The 22,072-nt window shown below is 33.8% G+C and overlaps 1 non-coding gene across 1 annotated transcript; it reads left to right on the forward strand.

Annotated features, from left to right (window-relative positions):
- The first annotated feature begins 21,444 nt into the window (after positions 1–21,444).
- LOC139856626 (small nucleolar RNA R71) lies at positions 21,445–21,551 on the forward strand. Its single transcript, XR_011762095.1, has one exon. It is a non-coding gene; the product is annotated as a small nucleolar RNA R71 (small nucleolar RNA).
- Positions 21,552–22,072: the final 521 nt, after the last annotated feature.

The raw sequence follows: 22,072 nt of genomic DNA on the forward strand, positions 1-22,072 counted from the left end.
GTGTTAGACAGCTTTTAGTTCAAAGGTATGGCAGTTCTTCTTTTACAGATTGGGAACGTATTTTCACCATTCGTAGACCTGTATATAAGGAATGGTGTGTTGAGTTGATGAGTACTGTATCACTTGATACAAATATAGTTAGAATAGATGATAGAAGATTTCTTAAGTTTATCCTTGGCGGTAGGATGTACAGAATGTCCATGCTGGACATGGCCAGGGCCTTACAGATATATACTCCTGGTGAGTTGCTATTACCCGATTGTACAAATTTGATTCATTATGGTGAAAGGGTAGATAGTAACTTTGACGCTGACGCCATTTGGAGGCGTATGTCACATTTTGATGTTTTTACACGAGCAGGAGGACACTCCTATACACATATTGATAGAGCCGAGCTTCGTATTATTCATAGATTTTTAGCTAACTCGATTACACAGAGAGGTCATAATAAAGAAAAAATTACCTTACATGATTTATTCTACCTAAAGTGTATTCGGGATCCTAGAAGCTTTGTCAATATCCCTTACTGTGTTTCTTTTTATTTATCTAAAATGGTAGAGGGAATGCAGGACGGGAGTATAATAGGAGGAGGTATTTTTGTTACTCTCATTGGAGAGTATTTAGGTGTTGATAGGAACCAAGGGGGTCCATTACAGCTTTGTAGAGAACAGGTTGAGCCCTTAGGATTGAAAGTTTATGTGGGTGCTAAGGTATTGAAAAGTAGACGTAACCAGGCAGTACCCTATGAGGGATCTCATCCTCAGGTAGAGTGAGGCTCAGACGAGGAAATGGAGGAGGCGGAAGACATTAGGGATGTCTTTCGAGATGCTATTCTTGACGTCCACGTTCGTATAGATGAGGAAGCAATGACGAACGCGGCCAGACATAGTATGTATGAGCAGTGGAACTCCGAGAGAGTATACGAGGATTATAGGCGATGCCAACACGATAGCTGGTTAGTTCATCAGCACCAAATCATGAGCCAGCTATCATATCAGGTACCAAATAACTATGTACCTACTCGACCTGCTCATTTTCCGCCACACAGCCCCGATATCCGACCACCATTTAACCGGTATGACTATAACCAAGCCTATCAAAACACCTATAACCAACAATGGAACCCACCTGACGAGATGAACTGGAACCCATATCCAGACTGATTTAGTTCCATTTGGTTATTTATATGATTTTTATGTTTTTATCTTTTTACTTATTCATGTTTAAACTTATGTTATTGAATATACTTATGTAATCTTTATCATTTTTATTATTATTGTGTACTAATATTTCACATTTAGGATTTGAAAGTGGGATATTAAGTCCCATTTCAAATTGCCATGCATGTTTATATTTGTATGTATGTATATTGTAAATTGTACAAAACAGGGTAAAACAGCACATTTTCAAAGACTGGCATTAAGTTCAGCAAAAGCTACTAATTTTGACGACAAGATGACAAATAAATGTGATGTAACAACAGACGAAATGAACAAATGATATGCACCATTTATCATTCAGCAACCAAACGCCAATATGTTTGGAAACTTTGGTAAAATTTAATCATTTCTACGCTAATCACCCTCAATAATTTAAATTGTTACTGATTTCTTGCAAATGAGGGCATTGCAAGATCTTAAGTGTGGAAAGGGGTTAAATTCTTTCGGATTTTAAAATTTTTACTTTATACACTTCGTTACCATTAGAAATACTAGTAAAGTAGTAGTTGTATTAGAATCTAGTGCTCTCTGATAATAAAGAACAGCCCTAGTCTTATATACTGACTACCCAATTCTAGTAAAAATTTTCAAAATTTTCAATTAAATGAACTCAAAATCATGTTTATACATATTTATGAACGATAAAACTAGGTGTTAACACCAAAATTATTGTTACCTCGGAAAGGACATAAATTGAGAAACAAACTAAAATGTTAGAATTCATTTAAAATGGAATAGAGGACAATAAAAAGGAAAATAAAAGCCAAGTGTGGGAAAAATTACCAAGTTATCTTAAACATATATCACATATTTCTGTAACAAATAACTGAAAATACTTTTGCTTTGGACTAAACTAAACTGTTTTACCCGATGAAAGAAAAGAAGAGATGGATCTACACGATGAATCAATTCCATCATTAAAAGGAAGTAAAGTCTTCCGAAAAAGAAACGCGCTTCTTGATTTAGGTCGTGAAGTTGTCGTCCAGACCAGCTGTAGGTTGACGAAAAACCTAGAAAAGTCATCACTAAAATCAGCAGGAAATTCACGGACCTCAGCATTAAACAGGGTTGCCAAGTGGTCAGATTTATCCTAACCATGAGAAGGATTTATCTCGTAAAATGGAGGGGCACCGTGCAAATTAGCTTGATAAGACTAATGAATCAGATCCCCAGAAAGGATAATCTCCTTAAAGATTAAAAATCAGCTTTAAGCCTGATATTACTCAATCCTAGAGATTGACCTTAAAGATTGAGAATTCAAACTCATGGAATTCAATGATATCTAAACTCGAGCTTGAACGAGAAAATATTTTGATCAAATTATAAACCGATTTGTTTTCTGAAAACCCATTTTCAATGCGTTCATTACCATTGAACGTAAAATCCTAGGAATTCACCTGGAATTCATTAGGTCATCTGAACCAAATCGGGTGTCAACTGTAAGAACGGTGGTTGCATAGCATGGTTAAAGACAGGACCTTGTGCCAGACCGACAAATTATAAGGGTGAGCTTTACTATTGCTCCTACAAAGGATATTAATTGTGTCCGACACATTATAGACCATAATTAAAAGCATGTCAGGGGACATTGCCTTAACAGTTGCTTGTTCAACGCTTTCCTTTACAACCGGACGGTAGTTTACCGAAAGGTAATATACGGAGCAAGTATACTGGATGTGTTGCTTTCCTAATACAAGGTTAGAAAGTGGGTGACACAAAACCACAAGTTTTGAGCTAAAATTTTCAAATCTGAAACACACCAAGCCCACAAAAATATTTTGCAAACACCGGTGAAGGGTTATTCCGAAAAACTTATCTAGGGTAAAAACTAGATTTAATTTTTAAAAGATCAAATGTTTTTATAAAGATCCAATTTCCTTAATGGATCTAAATTTTATAGTCATGTGGGACTGTAAACCACATCGTTACTACCATTGTTTATACCGCCGTAAAGAAATCACTGATGTACAAAGTGTGAATAATAAAGAAGTGATTCTAGTATTTCAAGACTATATTGCTTGAGGACAAGCAACGCTCAAGTGTGGGAATATTTGATAATGCTAAAAACGAACATATATTTCATAGCATTATTCCTCAAGAAAGACAAGCTTTTAGTTGCAACTGTTCTATTTACAAGTGATATTCGTTTAAATAATAAAAGGTGAAGACAAAAGACAGATTCGACGAATTGAAGACGCAAACGACCAAAAAGCTCAAAAGTACAAAATACAATCAATGAGGTTCCAATTATTGATAAGAAACGTCTCAAAATTACAAGAGTACAAGATTCAAAACGCAAAGTACAAGATATTAAATTGTACGCAAGGACGTTCGAAAATCCGGAACCGGGACCGGAGACAACTCTCAACGCTCGACGCAACGGACTAAAAATTACAAGTTAACTATGCACATAAATAAAATATAATATTTAAATAATTCTTATAATTATTTATATATTATATTATTATTTATAAACGTCGGCAAGAAAGAAAACAAAGATATGTGACTTCTCCTAGCTGGCCATGCGATCGCATGGCCTGGAGGTACAAAAACCATGTGATCGCATGGCTCTGAAATCCAGCCCAGGTCCTATAAATTCAACGCGTTTTGGCCAAAATAAACACATCTTTTTCTTCTTCACTCAACGTAATATTTATATTTATATTTATATTTATATTTTAATTTTAATTTTAATTTTAAATCCTAATAATAAGGGTATGTTAGCGAATGTTGTAAGGGTGTAAGTCGAAATTCTGTCCGTGTAACGCTACGCTATTTTTAATCATTGTAAGTTATGTTCAACATTTTTACATTAATGTCTCGTAGCTAAGTTATTATTATGCTTATTTAATCCGAAGTTTTCATGATGTTGGGCTAAAAATATTAAAATTGGGTAATTGGGCTTTGTACCATAATTGGGCTTTGGACAAAAGAACGACACTTGTGGAAATTAGACTATGGGCTATTAATGGGCTTTATATTTGTTTAACTAAATGATAGTTTGTTAATTTTAATATAAAGATTTACAATTGGATGTCCCTATAAATAACCATATACACTCAATCGGACACGATGGGCGGGGTATTTATATGTACGAATAATCGTTCATTTAACCGGACACTGGAATGGATTAATAGCCACTAGAATTATTAAAACAGGGGTGAAATTATGTACAAGGACACTTGGCATAATTGTTAACAAAGTATTAAAACCTTGGGTTACACGCAGTCGATAACCTGGTGTAATTATTAAACAAAGTATTAAAATCTTGTTACAGTTTAAGTCCCCAATTAGTTGGAATATTTGACTTCGGGTATAAGGATAATTTAACGAGGACACTCGCACTTTATATTTATGACTGATGGACTGTTATGGACAAAAACCAGACGGACATATTAAATAATCCAGGACAAAGGACAATTAACCCATGGGCATAAAACTAAAATTTACACGTCAAACATCATGATTACGGAAGTTTAAATAAGCATAATTCTTTTATTTCATATTTAATTTCCTTTATTTTATATTTAATTTCACTTCTAATTATCGCATTTTTATTGTTATTGTATTTAATTGCACTTTTAATTATCGTACTTTTTAATTATCGCAAGTTTATTTTATCGTACTTTTATTATTCGCAATTTCATTATCGTTATTTACTTTACGCTTTAAATTAAGTCTTGTATTTATTTATTATTTTACATTTGATTTTAACTGCGACTAAAGTTTTAAAATCGACAAACCGGTCATTAAACGGTAAAAATCCCCCTTTATAATAATAATATTACTTATATATATATATATATATATATATATATATATATATATATATATATATATATATATATATATATATATATATATATATATATATTTGTATTTTTATAAAAGTAAACTAATATAGCGTTAAGCTTTGTTTAAAGATTTTCCCTGTGGAACGAACCGGACTTACTAAAAACTACACTACTGTACGATTAGGTACACTGCCTATAAGTGTTGTAGCAAGGTTTAAGTATATCCATTCTATAAATAAATAAATATCTTGTGTAAAATTGTATCGTATTTAATAGTATTTCCTTGTAAAATTTAAAAGCTATTTTATATACACCTCGCATAACATCAACATGTTTGATTATTTTAAACTAGTCTAGTGATCGAACATGATTTAGAAAAGTATGCTAACTCATTATACGACGTTCTCAGGTTATAAAGTGGAGGTGAAGACTCAGTAATGTAAGACCATTGAGTTTTACCGCTAATCGGTGATTAGGATTATCCTTTCAGATATTAGTATAAAATAGCGGGTTATGCTACTGTTGCCATGATGTATGATTAGACAACATGATTAGATGGACATTATGTGATGCCCCGTACAAAACTATCGTGTACGAATCATCAACAACAGGATCATTACAAGGTCAAACACTATATGCGTTTACAAAACAAGTTTGCATTCAAGATAAAAGGTGACGTCATAACTAACGTCAAATGTTTTACAACCAAATTATGCTTCAATGAACAGAAGCAAATATAATAGTGCGTGACCCTTAGGTCGTTACAAATCATAGTTCAAAAGTATTAAAGTTATGAATGCAAGATAAACAGTTCATGCGGTGATAACTCTAGAGCAGCGGGTGTCTACAGCAAGACTAGAACACAGCGGAAGCAACCTTAAGCACCTGAGAAAAACATGCTTAAAAACGTCAACACAAAGGTTGGTAAGCTATAGTTTAAGTATAACAGTATGTAAGGTAGGCTACGAGATTTTAGTGCTACAAAGAGCGTTTCAAAACAGTATGATAAAATATATGTTTAACCGTGGGCACTTGGTAACTAACTTAACGTTTATACCCCCTGAAAGTACACTTGGCAAGTGCGTATGTTTACGAAGTATTGAACACCCATTAAATGCTAGCGCGATTAGCCCAAGTGAGGTTGTCAAACCCTATGGATCCATATCTAAGATTCGCGTTCACCGGTTCAAAAACCAATGACTAAACGTTACCGAGCTAAAGGGAATGTTTATGCCGTTGTATAACCCACACATATATAAGTTTAAGTACTCGTGCCTAGTATGTAAAATGTAAAATGTGCATGTATTCTCAGTTCCCAAAATAGTTAAAGTAAAAAAAAGGGATGCTATAACCCACAGTGGTAAAGTAGTGGTAAAGTCGAGTCAGAAAATAAGCAAGTACGTAGGTCCGGAAAGTCCTTAACCTAAGTCAAATAGTACTAAGTCAGTAAATCATTCCAATAGGTTTAAATATATGTAAATTAGGTCTTAAAGGTCATCATCATTCATCATCAAACAAAAGGTGTAAAGTAAGTTTCGTTCATGAAAAGAGTTTAAAACAAAGGCTGAGTTCGGTCAGTCACCACGGCCTCTATACCTACTGAAATAAGGTGAGACCAGTGGCCATGGCTCCGTTTATGAGTCCTTTAGTTGTGGTAAAAATTCCAGAAGCAAACTCGTCTTCGTTTGACCGTGGCGACGGTCTAAGTGCGAGTAGGTCAGAATTTTCAGCACAACGTTAAAAGACATAGTGACACTCGGAGGGCCATAAATCCTAAACCGTAACTCGGATTAAGATGAGTCCTAAATGAAAAGTTATATACTCGAACAGAGATAACTGAAAATTATCTTTATAGTAGCCCAGGTCGTACTTATCAGACCCAGTAACAGTAAACAGTAGGTTCCGGGGTTTCTTGGTACTCGATGCTTATCACGGTTCTCATCCTTGATGCATATAGCTTCAAGTGTACAACTCGTTGATGTGTTTACATCATTTTTACCAAGTTTTGACCATCATAACCCAAGTGTAAGTCTAAGATAAGTAGCACAACTCAATTAAGTATTGCAAGTGTTTTGATGAACCAAAGTTACATCAAAGTCTTAGATTTAACACATACATGAAATATAAAAGTAATTTTGAACTACAAACTAGAAAGTAAACTAACTAATCAAGATCTTAAGATGTAGAACATAGTTCTTAGTTAGTTCTTGAAGATCCAAGACCCAAAAGTCTAGATCTAAAGTTATTAAGTTAAATCTAACACAAGTGTATGAAGTTATAACTAAAGAATTACACTTCCATGTTCTTGAAATCTTAAAGTTAACTTTTAGTTTCAAGAAGTATGAGATCAAGACTAACTTGTAATACTTGACCATTTAAACCAATAAACATGAAATTAAAGTGCATAATATGAAGTAATAAACTTAAATAAACAAGTAATAAGTTCATGGGTTTTGATGTGTGCGAGGTGTACTAGGAAGTTCACGTATTTTTACAAAAGCGTATTTTTACAAAAGCGTATTTTTATAAAAGTAAACTAAAAATTAATAAAAATCTTTTTTTTAATAGCGTTTCGCTTCCGGCGTTTAATCTGGCTCCACGGCAGCGGCGCCAAAAATACTTAATGTGTGCGAGGTGTACTAGGAAATAGTATTATTTTTATAAAGAAATACTATTAAATACGATACAATTTTACACAAGATATTTATTTATTTATAGAATGAATATACCTAAACCTTGCTACAACACTTATAGGCAGTGTACCTAATCGTATAGTAGTGTAGTTTTTAGTAAGTCCGGTTCGTTCCACAGGGAAAATTAAATAAGCTTAACGCTATATTAGTTTTAATCTTATAAAAATACAAATATATATATATATAAGTAATATTATTATTATAAAAAGGGGGGTTTTTACCGTTTAATGACCGGTTTGTCGATTTTAAAACTTTAGTCGCAGGTAAAACCTAATGTAAAATATTAAAAATAAATATAACTTAATTTAAAGCGTAAAGTAAATAACGATAATGAAATTGCGATAAATAAAAGTGCGATAAAATAAAATTGAGATAATTAAAGAGTACCAAAATTAAAAATGCAATTAAATAAAATGACAATAAATAAAAGTGTGATAATTAAAAGTGCAATTAAATATGAAATATATAAATTATGCTTATTTAAACTTCCGTAATCATGATGTTTGACGTGTTGATTTTAGTTTTATTACCATGGGTTAATTGTCCTTTGTCCTGGATTATTCGGTATGTCCATACGGATTTGTCCATAATAGTCCATCAGTCATAATCATAAAGTGCGAAAGTCTTCGTCAAATTATTCTTATTCCCGAAGTCAAATATTCCAACTAATTGGGGATTCGAATTGTAACAAGGTCTTAATACTTTGTTTAATGAATACACTAGGTTATCGACTGCGTGTAGACCAAGGTTTTACTACTTTATTAACAATTACACCAATTACCCTTGAATGTAATCCACCCCTGTTTCAACAAGTCTATTAACTATTAATCCAGTTCCGTGTCCGGTAAAATGAACAATTATTGGTATTTATAGATATCCCGCCCACCGTGCCCAGTCAAGCGTATGTGGTTATATATAAATACATCAAATTTCAAGTCTATATATTAAATCAACGAGGTATCATTTAGTTAATATAAAATCCATTAATAGCCCATAGTCTAATTTCTACAAGTGTCGTTCTTTTGTCCAAACCTCAATTATGGTTCAAAGCCCAATTACCCAATTTTAATATTTAGCCCAACATCATGATTACTTCGGCATTAAATAAGCATAATAATAACTTAGCTACGAGACATTAATTTAAAAATAACATTAACCATAACTTACAGTGATTAAAAATAGCGTAGCGTTACACGGACAGAATTTCGACTTACACCCTTACAACATTCGCTAACATACTCTTATTATTAGAATTTAAAATTAAAATTAAAATTAAAATATAATATATATATATATATATATATATATATATATATATATATATATATATATATATATATATATATATATTTACGTATGAAGGAAGAAGAGAAAAAGATGTGTAAAACTGAGCCAAAATACGCGAAATTTATAGATGTGGCCTGCTACCTACTGCCATGCGATCGGATGGATTTTTGCCTTCCAGGCCATGCGATCGCATGGCCACTTTTTCCAGCTCACATGATTTGTTTCCTAGCTTTGCCGACGGTTTAATAAATAAATATAATATATAAATAATTTTAAGAATTATTTAAATATTATATTATATTTATGTGCATAGTTGACTTGTAATTTTTAGTCCGTTGCGTCGAGCGTTGAGAGTTGACTTTGGTCCCGGTTCCGGATTTTCGAACGTCCTTGCGTACAATTTAATATCTTGTACTTTGCGTTTCGCGTCTTGTACTTTTGTAATTTTGAGACGTTTCTTATCAATAATTGGAACCACTTTGATTGTATTTTGTACTTTTGAGCTTTTTGGTCGTTTGCATCTTCAATTCGTCGAATCTGTCTTTTGTCTTCACCTTTTATTATTTAAACGAATATCACTTGTAAATAGGACAATTGCAACTAAAAGCTTGTCTTTCTTGAGGGATAATGCTATGAAATATATGTTCGTTTTTAGCATTATCAAATATTCCCACACTTGAGCATTGCTTGTCCTCAAGCAATATAGTCTTGAAATAAAAATACTAGAATCACTTCTTTATTCTTCACACTTTGTACATCAGTGATTTCTATACGGCGGTATAAACAATGGTAGTAACGATGTGGTTTACAGTCCCACAGGACTATAAAAATTTAGATCCTTAAGGAAATTGGATCTTTATGAAAATATTTGATCTTTTGAAAATTCAATCTAGTTTTTACCCTAGATAAGTTTTCCGGAATAACCCTTCACCGGTGTTTGCAAATTATTTTTGTGGGTTTTGTGGGTTTCAGATTTGAAAATTTTAGCTCAAAACTTGCGGTTTTGTGTCACCCACTTGCTAACCTTGTATTGAGAAAGCAACACGTCCAGTATACTTGCTCCGTATATTACCTTTCGGTAAACTACTGTCCGGTTGTAAAGGAAAGCGTTGAACAAGCAACTGTTAAGGCAATGTCCCCTGACATGCTTTTAATTATGGTCTATAACGTGTCGAATGCATTTACTATCCTTGGTAGGAGCAATAGTAAAGCTCACCCTTATGGTTTTTCGGTTTGGCACAAGGTCCTGTCTTCGACCATGCTATGCAACCACCGTTCTTACGGTTGACACCCGATTTGGTTCAGGTGACCTAATGAATTCCAGGTGAATTCTCAGGATTTTACGTTCAATGGTAATGAACGCATTGAAAATGGGTTTTCAGAAAACAAATCGGTTTGTAATTTTGATCAAAATATTTTCTCGTTCAAGCTCGAATTTAGATATCATCGAATTCCATGAGTTTGTAATTCTCAATCTTTAAGGTCAATCTCAAGGATTGAGTAATATCAGGCTTAAAAGCTGATTTTTAATCTTTAAGGAGATTATCCTTTCTGGGGATCTGATTCATTAGTCTTATCAAGCTAATTTGAACGGCATCCTCCCCATTTTACGAGACAGATCCTCTCATGGTTAGGATAAGTCTGACCACTTGGCGACCCTGTTTGATGCTGACGTCCGTGGATTTCTAGCTGATTTTCGAGAAAACATTTCAAGGTTTTTCGTAGACTCTACAACTGGTCTGGACGACAACTTCATGACCTAAATCAAGAAGCACGTTTCTTTTTCGGAAGATTTTACTTCCTTTTAATGATGGAGTTGATTCATCGTGTAGATCCATCTTTTCTTACAGTAAATCGGGTAAAACTGATTAAATTAGTCCAAAGCAAAAGTATCTTCAATTATTTGTTACAGAAATATGTATATATGTTCAAAATAACTTGGTAAATTTTTCCCACACTTGGCTTTTTATTTTCTTTTATTTGCCTTTTTATTGTCCTCTATTCTATTTTAAATGAATTCTAACATTTTGGTTTGTTTCTCAATTTATGTCATTTCCAAGGTAACAATAATTTTGGTGTTAACACCTATTTTTATCGTTCATAAATATGTATAAACATGATTTTGAATTCATTTAATTGAAAATTTTGAAAAATTTTACTAGAATTGGGTAGTCAGTATATAAGACTAGGGCTGTTCTTTATTATCAGAGAGCACTAGATTCTAATACAACTACTGCGTTAATAGTATTTTTAATGGTAACCAAGTGTATAAATTTAAAAATTTTAAAAATCCGAAAGAATTTAATCCCTTCCCACACTCAAGATCTTGCAATGCCCTCATTTGCAAGAAATCAGTAACAATTTAAATTATTGAGGGTGATTAGTGTAGAAAAATGATTAAATTTTACCAAATTTTCCAAACATGTTGGCGTTTGTTTACTGAATGATAAATGGTGCACATCATTTGTTCATTCCGTCTTGTTGTTACATCACATTTGTTTTTCGTTTTGTCGTCAAAAGTATTAGCTTTTGCTGAACTTAATGTCAGTCTTTGAAAATGCGCTGTTTTACCCTGTTGTGTACATGAAATAAAATACATACAATACAAATATAAACATGCATGGTAATTTGAAATGGGACTTAAAATCCCACTTTCAAATCAAATATAAAATATTAGTACAAAATAAAAAATATTAAACAATACATTAATGTATCACAATATCATATGTTTAAACATAAATAAATAGAAATAATAAATAATAAAAATCATAGAAATCACCAACAGGAACTAACTCAATCTGGATAGGGGTTCCAGTTCATGTCGTCGCCTGGGTTCCATGGTTGGTGATAGGTGTACTGTAGGCCTGGTTAGGATCGTAGAGAGTATATGGTGGTCTCATCTCGGGCTGGTGTTGAGGATAGTAAGTAGGTCGGGTCAGAACGTAGTAATCCTGGGGTGACAGCCGGCTCATAATCTGACGCTGATGATAGTCCCATCTATCATGCTGTCATTGCCTAGAATGTTCGTAATCATTCCGGGCTTGCCACTGCTCCATCCGACGAAATCTCTCCGCGTTTGTCATATCTACCTCATCTATATGCTGGTAGACATCAGTTATAGCCTCCCGAATGACATCCCTAATGTCATCTGCTTCCTCCATTTCCTCGTCTGAACCTCTCTCTACCTGAGGATGATTACCTTCATAGGGTACTGTCTGATTGTGTATACTCTTTAATACCTTAGCACCCGCATAAACCCTCAATCCTAAAGGCTCAACCTGTTCCCTACATTCCAAAAGTGGACCCCCTTGGTTCCTATCTACACCTAAGTACTCTCCAATGAGAGTAACAAAAATACCTCCTCCTATAATCCCCCCTTCCTGTATTCCTTCCACCATTTTAGATAAATAAAAACCAACACAGTAAGGGATATTAACAAAGCCTCTTGGGTCTCGAATACACTTTAGGTAAAATAAATCATGTAAGGTCAATTTTTCCTTGTTGTGACCTCTCTGTGTAATCGAGTTAGCCAAAAATCTATGAATTTATACGAAGCTCGGCTTTGTTAATATGTAAGTAGGAGTGTTTTCCTCCCAGTGTAAAAACATTATAGTTTGACATACGCCTCCAGACGGCGTTCGCGTCAAAATTCCTATCTATCCTTTCACCACGATAAATCAAATTCATACAATTGGGTAGTAGCAATTCACTAAGAGTGTAAATCTGTAATGCCCTGGCCATGTCCAGCATGGACATCCTGTACATCCTACGGCCAAGTATAAACCTAAGAAAACTTCTATCATCTAACCTATCTACATCTACATTTAACGCTATAGTACTCATCAATTCAACACATCATTCCTTATATACAGGACTATGAATGGTGAATAGACGTTCCCAATCGGGAAAAGAAGAACTGCCATACCTTTGGATCAGATAGAGTCTAACTCGGTTAGCTAGTTGGACCCTTTCCAAAGGATCCCAATCGATTACCCTTGGCACTTCTACATTTTTCGGTAGCAGTTTGAATTTGTTACTTTGATATGATGGGTAATCTCTCCAGCTTCTATCGAATCTCAGATTAGGATGCAAAATGTGTTCAGGAATTGTTGGGTATTCTACTGGTGGATGCATCGGAAATACTGTGAAGGCATCAACAAATTGTAGCGGATCATAATATGGTACGTGTTGATCAGGCTGTTGTTGTGGTTCCTGTTGTGGTTCTTGTTCAGGTTCATATTGCATTTCAGGTTCTGGTTGTGGTTGTCTAGATGATGATGTTGCACCATCAGTATCTGTAAATCTCTGCAAAACACATTAAACACAAAATTTGTACATCCAAATATGCATTAGTGTTAGCAAAATAACAAATTGAAACAATTACAATAACATGTTAAATCAAAATTAAACTTATACACATTTTCACAATTTTTTACAATTCTACACTTTTTCAAATAAGCCTTTATGAAAATATATACAAAGTTCATAAGCATTTAACTCAAATAACATGTCAAAATAGTCATTATTAACAATTAAACAAGTCTCAAATGGCAATTATATCAAATTAATCAAGTTCATGAATTTTATACCTAAAAAGTCCACTTTAATTCTCAAAAATCATGTTTAGGATCAGAGTTTGGATCATTTAGCTACCTAAACATGTTACACTACTTAATTTAGCAATAATTCATGACAAAAATCGGCCATAATCTGTTTATATCAAAAAGCCCAAATTGCTCAAGAACACAAACCCTAGATTTCTAAAAATTTTGAAGTTTTTGGCTTCAAATCATGTTAAATAGCATCAATCTAGGTTATACATGCATAAAATACTAACAATTTAACTCTAATTACACTAGAAATTAACAAAATCAAATTAGGAAAAATATAGCTCAAGAACACTAAAAATCAAATTTAAAGAGGTTTAGGGATGTAATTGTTACCTTTCTTGATAAACTACTAAATAATTTTATGTTTAGAGCGGATGATAGCAAGAAATTTGGTGAATTTTGGTGAAAAAATGATGAAATTTGAGAGGGTTTATGTGTGTGTTCGTGTGTTTTGTGTGTGTGTTGGAGTGGAGACAGAAGTCGACTGACCTTTTGATCCTGGCCTAATTTTTAGCTCCATGCGATCGCATGGTCCTGAAGGCCAAATCCCATGCGATCGCATGGGGTCCGGGTACAGTACTTTTTGCTTTTTTTTTAAAAAAAATCTTATACCTTTTAAAACATATGATTAACTTAAATTTTAAAAATTTGTTTCTTTTTAGGATGAGGGCGTTTCGGATCGTTGTCCTAGTCCGTCCCTTGACAAAATTTTAAAATTTGTCAATTTTAAGCGCAGTTTTAAAAACAAAGGTTTTTGGGTTTTTTTAAATGTTTTGGCATACTTTAATTCAATAAGGCTAAAAATAATGATAATAAAAGTTATCGTCCCTCCCTTGGGTAAAGAAATTTCGGTTCAATGACCTAGTCTTCAACTTACTGCAAATTTTAAAAATCATATTTTTAACTTAACGAAATAAAGTAAATTTTTGTTTTTAAATTCACACCAAACTTAAATTTAAAATGCATAAAATTAAAAATTCATATTATTAAGATTAAAAATTCACACCAAACTAATATATATTTTTATTTTTATACATACAAACTTATATTATATTTTTGTTTTTATACATACAAACTTATATTAAAAATATTAATTTTTCAAATATTTAAAAACTTAAATATATTGATTTTAAAAGTTTACAATAATAATTTAATATTAATTTTAAAAACAAAGTAAAAATAAAATTTAAAATCTTTTTGGTCTTTTATCCCACTTTAATCAATCAAATATTATCAAAAATATACGCCCCTTTTTTCGGTAAAGTAATTTTGGCTATATTACCTAGTTTTACTCCTGACGAATTTTTGAAATATTTTGGGTTGATTGATTAAAGAAATTTATACCTTAAGAATAAACGGTAAATTTCGCAGTGATGTAATAAATTCTTGTATGATATCAATAATTTCGGTCGCAAAACCTAATTTTATTGAATACCAATTTAATACTTTATAGCGAACGATTTAGCGTTTATTATCAAAAGGTTAAAAGCAATAAAATAAAAATAAAAACTGTACATACTTACCTGTGAAATAGAATTCTTAGTGACCTGCTTTAGCCCACTCATAAGATAGTCGGACTAATTGGTTTTCCATAGCTACATAGGCGTAACCTCGAGCATTCAACGTTTTTTCTTCGAAACATATGAACGGTCCATCTCTGCATAAAGTAACGAATTCGATATTGGAATATGTCTGATTCGTCAAGCATTTTCCTTCGTGTGACCATTTTCCGCATTTGTGACATCTTTCAAGGTGTCGCGCTCTTCTTTTCGCTGCGGATTTTGATTTTCCTTTACCAAACTGTAACTTATTATTTTCGTTCCTGGATTCTTTTCTTACTCCGTCCAATTTACCTCTGATTAATGATACCAATTCACTTGGAAGGGTGTCATTATTACATTTAGTGATCAAAGCGTGTAGCATTAGACCATGGTTTAGTTCACATGAAGTCTTCATCTCGTAAAACCTAAATAAAAATAAAAATTCAGAATGGGGGGAGAAGACTAGTTCTTTAGGGTCTGCTAGGGAAAGACCATTCGAATTCCGTTCTCGAGAACTACAAGAAAACAGAAAATCTAACTCTAACAGAAATACATATTACCCTAAAAAGATTCGAACCTCCCCACACTTAGTTGAAATTGTGATTAACGTTATTTTCAATTGGATCATCAACAACTTGTATATCTTTGACTTTTACTTCAATCCATTTGTTGATTTCCTCCGTAACTTTCACAAGTTCAACTAACATCGCCTTTTCTTTTGGCGATAAATTGGATATTAATCGGTTACATAACTTAAAGTTTTCCTTAATCCTAGCATCGTGAATCCGTTTATAAAGTTTCTTCGTTGAACTGTTAAAAACAGGTTCATCTAATTTCTTATCATCAACGGGGTTCTTTGTGATTGGATCATCATTAAGTGTTTCTTCATCTTCCCCACACTTATGTATTTTTATTGGTCTAACAGTTTTGGTTGGTGGAGATCTAAACTTTCGGTTCACAAAGGTGATCGATTTATCACCATCCCTAAGTGTCATTCTACCTTCTCTTACATCAATGAATGCCTCGGTGGTTGCTAAAAATGGGCGACCTAAAATTAGAGGAATATCAAGGTTTTCCTCCATATTAATCACTATGAAGTTTGCAACAAAGGTCAAACTTCCCACATTAACAAGTAAATTATTTGCTATTTCAACCGAGTGTTTAATGGTTAGGTCAAATGATTGAACACCTATTTTGGTTGGTTTAATTTACCCATACCTAATCTTTTGTATAAGGAAAGAGGCATAATATTTGCACTTACCCCTAAATCTGCGAGTCCATTATATACAGCACCATCATTGAGCAAGCAAGAAATGATAAATTCACCGGGGTCTCCTGCTTTAGTAAGTCGAGTTGGTTTGTAAACCTTTTTCGGGTGTTCTTTTCTTGGTTCTTTCACTTCTATTTGAACTTCTTGTTCACATTTTTCTTCGTTTCTTGGAATGGGAGGTTTGTATAAGAATTCTTCTTCATCACTCAAATTTGAATCCTCCCTATTTTCCAATTTTGATTTTTCATATATTGTTGATAACATATTTATGTTTTCATTTTGAAGGTTTTCTTGGGTGGTGAAATTATGATTGACTTCATTGTCAACTTCCATCGGACCATGTATGGAATGTTTAACTCTATTGTTCCGTATGGGAAAACTCTTTTGACTATGAATGGTCCAGACCATCTTGATTTCAATTTTCCAGGAAATAGCTTGAATCGTGAATTGAAAAGAAGAACTCTGTCTCCTTCTTTAAATTCTTTTGAACTTCTAATTCTTTTATCATGCCATTTCTTCGTTCTTTCTTTATAGATTAACGAATTTTCGTATGCTTCATGTCTTAATTCTTCTAATTCGTTTAGTTGACTTAATCGTAGACGTCCGGATTCATGTAAATCAAGATTACATGTATTCAAAGCTCAAAATGCTTTGTGTTCAATTTCTACTGGAAGATGACATGCTTTTCCGTAAACGAGTCTAAAAGGTGTGGTTCCAATTGGAGTTTTGTAGGCTGTTCTAAAAGCCCAGAGTGCATCCTCCAATTTTATGGACCATTCCTTCGGATTTGATCCTACGGTTTTCTCTAGAATACGTTTTAAAGCACGGTTGGTATTTTCAACTTATCCACTTATTTGTGGATGATAAGTAGTGGAGATTTTATGAGTTACTCCATATCTTTTGAGAACTTTCTCAAGTTGATTGTTACAAAAATGAGTACCCCGATCACTTATTAAAGCTTTCGGTGTTCCAAACCTAGCAAAAAGACGTTTTAAAAAATTGACTACAACTCGTGCATCGTTAGTTGGGAGAGCTTGTGCTTCCGCCCATTTAGATACATAATCAATGGCAACGAGAATGTAGAGATTATTATGAGATTTTGGAAATGGACCCATAAATTCAATACCCCAAATGTCAAATACTTCACATACTTGAATGACATTTTGTGGCATTTCATCACGTTGACTTATTTTTCCGGCCCTTTGACAAGCATCACAGGATTTGCAAAGAAGGTGTGCGTCTTTGAAAATTGTAGGCCAATAGAATCCAGCATCATAAACTTTTCTTGCTGTGAGTTGAGGCCCATAATGCCCTCATGTTGGTCCTGTGTGACAATGGTTTAAGATTTGACTAGCTTCATCTCTGAATACACATCGGCGTATTATTCCAACGGGACAACTTTTAAACAAATGTGGATCTTCCCAGAAATAGTGTTTTATATCACTAAAGAATTTCTTTCGTTTTTGGTACGATAATCCTTTTTCAAGGAATCCACATACTAAGTAGTTTGCATAGTCTGCAAACCATGGAATTTCATTATAATCTATCTTCAATAGATATTCATCAGGAAAGTTGTCTTGTATGACCGATTCATTTAGAACTTCTAATTCGGGATTTTCAAGACGAGAAAGATGATCAGCAGCAAGATTTTCTGCTCCCTTTTTGTCTCGGATTTCAATATCGAACTCTTGTAATAGTAAGATCCAACGGATTAATCGTGGTTTAGCATATTGTTTTGAAAATAGGTATCTAAGAGCAGAATGGTCGGTATAGACCACCGTTTTAGCTAGAACGAGATATGATCAATATTTGTCAAAAGCAAAGACAATAGCAAGGAGTTCTTTTTCAGTAGTTGTATAGTTCGTTTGTGCTCCTTGTAACGTATTACTAGCGTAATAAATAGGTTGAAATCGTTTTTCAATCCTTTATCCTAAAACGGCTCCCATTGCAAAATCACTTGCATCGCACATAAGTTCAAACGGTAGATTCCAATTTGGAGTTATCATGATCGGCGCATTAGTGAGTTTTTCTTTAAGTATATTAAAAGATTTGATGCATTCATCTGAAAAGGTGAATGAAACATCTTTTTCTAGGAGTTTATTCATAGGAGTAGCAATTTTAGAAAAATATTTTATGAAACGTCGGTAAAAACTGGCATGCCCTAGAAAACTCCTAACTCCTCTAACATTAGTGGGATGTGGAAGTTTAGCAATTACATCTACTTTAGCTCTATCCACTTCAATTCCTTCCTTTGAAATTTTATGACCAAGAACGATGCCTTCTTTAACCATGAAATGGCATTTCTCCCAATTAAGAACTAGATTTGATTGTTCGCATCTAATAAGCATTCGTTCAAGATTAACTAGACATGATTCAAATGTATCACCGAAGACTGAAAAGTCATCCATGAAAACTTCCATGCATTCTTCTATCATGTCGTGAAAAATCGCAATCATGCACCTTTGAAAGGTTGCAGGGGCGTTGCAAAGTCCAAATGGCATGCGTTTGTAAGCAAAAGTACCATAAGGGCACGTGAATGTGGTTTTCTCTTGGTCCTCGGGTGCTATTGGAATTTGAAAATATCCAGAAAAACCATCAAGAAAACAATAGTAACTATTTCCGGCTAATCTTTCCAACATTTGATCAATGAAAGGTAAGGGAAAGTGATCTTTTCTGGTGGCGTCATTTAATTTTCTATAATCAATACAAACACGCCATCCTGTTACAGTCCTAGTAGGAATAAGCTCATTTTTCTCATTTGTGATGACAGTCATGCCACCCTTCTTAGGCACGCATTGAACTGGGCTTACCCATGGACTATCAAAAATTGGATAAATTAAACCTGCATCAAGCAGTTTAATTATTTCTTTTTTAACAACATCTTGCATATTAGGATTTAGTCTTCGTTGGCGTTGCACATACGTTTTATGACATTCTTCCATAAGGATTTTATGTGTGCAATACGAAGGACTTATTCCTTTAATATCATGAATTTTCCATGCAATAGCTGGTTTATGAGCTTTTAACACAGAAATGAGTTGAGATTTTTCATTTTCAGTAAGAGAAGACGATATTATTACAGGTAATTCAGATTCACCATGTAAATAAGGATATTCCAAATGGTTTGGAAGTGGCTTTAACTCTAATGTCGGTGGTTCTTCTATTGATGATTTATATCGATATCTGTCTTCCTCTTTTAGCATTTGAATTTCTTCTGTTGTTGGTTCATATCCATTAGCCATAAGTGTAGCTAACATTTCAGTTTCATCAATTGGTTCAGTTCCTTCTCCTAAAGAACATTCTCCTGTTCCCTGTAATTCTGAAAATTCTTCTAACAATTCTGCATGTGATTCTATAGTTTGAATATAATAACATGTATCATCTGCAGATTGCGGTTGTTGCATTGCTCTATTAACTGAAAAGGTAACACTCTCGTCCTCTATACTTAGGGTCAGTTTCTTACCAAACATATCTATTATTACTTTAGCCGTGTTTAAGAATGGTCTTCCTAATATGAGAAGAACTCGAGAATCTTCTTCCGTGTCCAGAATAACAAAATCTACTGGAAATACTAAAGTACCAACTTTAACTAGCATGTTTTCCATTATCCCTCTAGGATATTTTACTGATCGATCGGCTAGTTGTATACTTATTCGTGTTGGTTTCAATTCTCCAAGGTCTAGTTTAGCGTATAGTGAATACGGCATTAGATTTATACTAGCACCTAAATCTGCCAATGCTTCTATTGAACTAAGACTACCCAGAAAACATGGAATTGTGAAACTTCCTGGATCTGATAATTTTTCTGGTATCTTATTCAATAGCACTGCAGAACAATTAGCATTCATTGTAACAGCCGAGAGTTCTTCCATTTTCTTTCTATTCGTGATCAGATCTTTCAGAAATTTAGCATATCTAGGCATTCCTGAAATCACGTCAATGAAAGGAAGATTAACATTTATCTGTTTAAACATATCCAAGAATTTGGATTACTCGGCTTCAAGTCTTTCTTTTCTCATTTTACTCGGGTAAGGAAGTGGTGGTTGGTATGGTTTAACATAAGGTTTAGCCTTAACTGTGTTATCTTCATTAACCTTTTCAACTACCGGTTCTTTTTCCTTATCTTGTTCAGATTGTGGTTCTTGTGGAGTAGGAGTAGCTTCATCAGAAATTACAGGTATTTCAGGTGGTTTAAGTGTAATACCACTTCTTGTGGTAATGGCTTTTGCTGTTTCATTCCGGGGGTTAGCATTAGTATCGCTAGGTAAACTTCCCGGTTTTCTTTCGCCTATTAACCTTGCTAGGTTACTTACTTCTTGTTCCAAATTTTGAATAGAAGCTTGTTGATTTCTAAATGCTTTTGGCATTTTGTTCATTGGTTTGTTTTTGAGATGTGAAAAACTGTGTTTGAGATTCAACTAGCTTCGACATCATATCTTCTAAATTTGGCTTTTTATCATCGGTTTGTGATGGTTTATTTTGAAAATTAGGTCTTTGCTGATTGTAAGTATTATTGGATACTTGTTGATTACTAGGACCTTGTTGGTTGTTGTATGGAACATTTCAGTTATAATTCTGGTTTTGATTGTAGTTTGGTCTTGGCGGTTGATAATTATTCTGATAATTATTTCCAGGCCTTTGGTTTATGTATGAAACATTCTCTCTTTGTTCCATTGTTAGTTCAATACTGAGGCAATCTTTTGTCAAATGTGGTCCTCCACACTGCTCACAACTAATTCGTATTGAGTGTATATCCTTAGTCATCTTTTCCATTCGTCTCTCGACAGCATCTATCTTTGCGGAAATGGAATCTAAATCATGGCTAGAATCGGCTCTAGCTGCTTTAGATGATCTAACGATATCTTTTTCTTGGTGCCACTCATGTGAGTAGGAAGCAGTGTTATCAATAATTTTGTAAGCATCAGTTGCGGTTTTCTTCATAATGGAACCACCAGCTGCTATGTCTATGTCTTTTCTTGTAGTGATGTCGCATCCTTGGTAGAATATTTGTACTATTTGACAAGTGTCTAAACCATGTTGCGGACATCCTCTTAATAACTTTTCAAATCTTGTCCATGCCTCATATAAAGTTTCATTTGGCTTTTGTGTGAACGTAACAATTTCTCCTTGAAGTCTTACGGCTTTAGATACCGGAAAGAATTGTTTAAGAAAATTTTCAACTAAAACGTCACATGTATCAATCGCCCCTTCAGGTAACGATTCCAACCAATCTTTGGCTTCTCCCTTTAAAGTCCAGGGAAATAACATGAGATATATCTATTCATCCTCTACTTCTCGGATTTTAAATAGAGTGCAGATCCTATTAAATGTTCGAAGATGTTCATTTGGATATTCCTTTGGCGCACCACTAAATTGGCATTGATTAGTCACCATGTGTAAAATTTGTCCTTTGATTTCATAATCTGGCGCATTAATGTCAGGTTGAGTAATTGCGTGACCTTGGCAAGTGCGTTTAGCTCGCATTCGGTCTTCCATACTTAGAGGTTCCAGATTCTCCATTATTGAATTTGTTGAATCTGAATCACTATAGGATTCTGATTTAATGGTTGGTTCCTCAACAATCTCTGTTTGAATGATTGGTGGTTCCGGACGAAAGATTAGTGGTTCAGGATCTATGAATTGTCCCTGAGTATTCT

Source organism: Rutidosis leptorrhynchoides, chromosome 6, assembly GCF_046630445.1.
Source record: "Rutidosis leptorrhynchoides isolate AG116_Rl617_1_P2 chromosome 6, CSIRO_AGI_Rlap_v1, whole genome shotgun sequence".
NCBI classification, from domain to species: domain Eukaryota; kingdom Viridiplantae; phylum Streptophyta; class Magnoliopsida; order Asterales; family Asteraceae; genus Rutidosis; species Rutidosis leptorrhynchoides.